Raw genomic sequence first — 1,064 nt, forward strand, 5'->3', positions numbered from 1 at the left:
TATTAGCGTATATTAACTGAGACGTTAACGTTCCAGATCACATAATGTTCTTGAAGCACAAACTATACAAGTTACAATATTAGCGTATATTAACTGAGACGTTAACGTTCCAGATCACATAATGTTCTTGAAGCACAAGTTACAATATTAGTGTATATTAACTGGGATATTAATGTTCCGGATCACATAATGTTCTTGAAGCCCAAACTATACAAGTTACAATATTAGCGTGTATTAACTGAGACGTTAACGTTCCAGATCACATAATGTTCTTGAAGCCCAAACTATACAAGTTACAATATTAGCGTATATTAACTGAGACGTTAACGTTGCAGATCACATAATGTTCTTGAAGCACATGTTATAATATTAGCGTATATTAACTGGGTTATTAATGTTCCGTATCACATAATGTTCTTGAAGCCCAAACTATACAAGTTACAATATTAGCGTATATTAACTGGGACGTTAACGTTCCGGATCACATAACGTTCTTGAAGCACAAACTATACAAGTTACAATATTAGCGTATATTAACTGAGACGTTAACGTTCCGGATCACATAATGTTCTTGAAGCACAAACTATACAAGTTACAATATTAGCGTATATTAACTGGGATATTAATGTCCCGGAGCACATAATGTTCTTGAAGCACATGTTATAATATTAGCGTATATTAGCTGAGACGTTTACGTTCCGGATCACATAATGTTCTTGAAGCACAAACTATACAAGTTACAATATTAGCGTATATTAACTGAGACGTTAACGTTCCGGATCACATAACGTTCTTGAAGCACAAACTTCACAAGTTACAACATTAGCGTATATTAACTGAGACGTTAACGTTCCGGATCACATAATGTTCTTGAAGCACAAACTTCACAGGTTACAACATTAGCGTATATTAACTGAGACGTTAACGTTCCGGATCACATAATGTTCTTGAAGCACAAACTTCACAAGTTACAACATTAGCGTATATTAACTGAGACGTTAACGTTCCGGATCACATAATGTTCTTGAAGCACAAACTTCACAAGTTACAACATTAGCGTATAT

General features: G+C 34.4%; 1 protein-coding gene across 1 annotated transcript in view; it reads left to right on the forward strand.

Annotated features, from left to right (window-relative positions):
* LOC106472411 (Down syndrome cell adhesion molecule-like protein Dscam2) overlaps nucleotides 1–1,064 on the forward strand; it is a gene marked incomplete at its 3' end in the record, with an annotated part of 63,913 nt that overhangs the window by 50,482 nt on the left and 12,367 nt on the right. The gene's annotated exons all lie outside the window — the stretch shown is intronic.

This window comes from Limulus polyphemus, unplaced genomic scaffold (genome assembly GCF_000517525.1).
Source record: "Limulus polyphemus unplaced genomic scaffold, Limulus_polyphemus-2.1.2 Scaffold5309, whole genome shotgun sequence".
In the NCBI taxonomy this organism is placed as follows: Eukaryota; Metazoa; Arthropoda; class Merostomata; order Xiphosura; family Limulidae; genus Limulus; species Limulus polyphemus.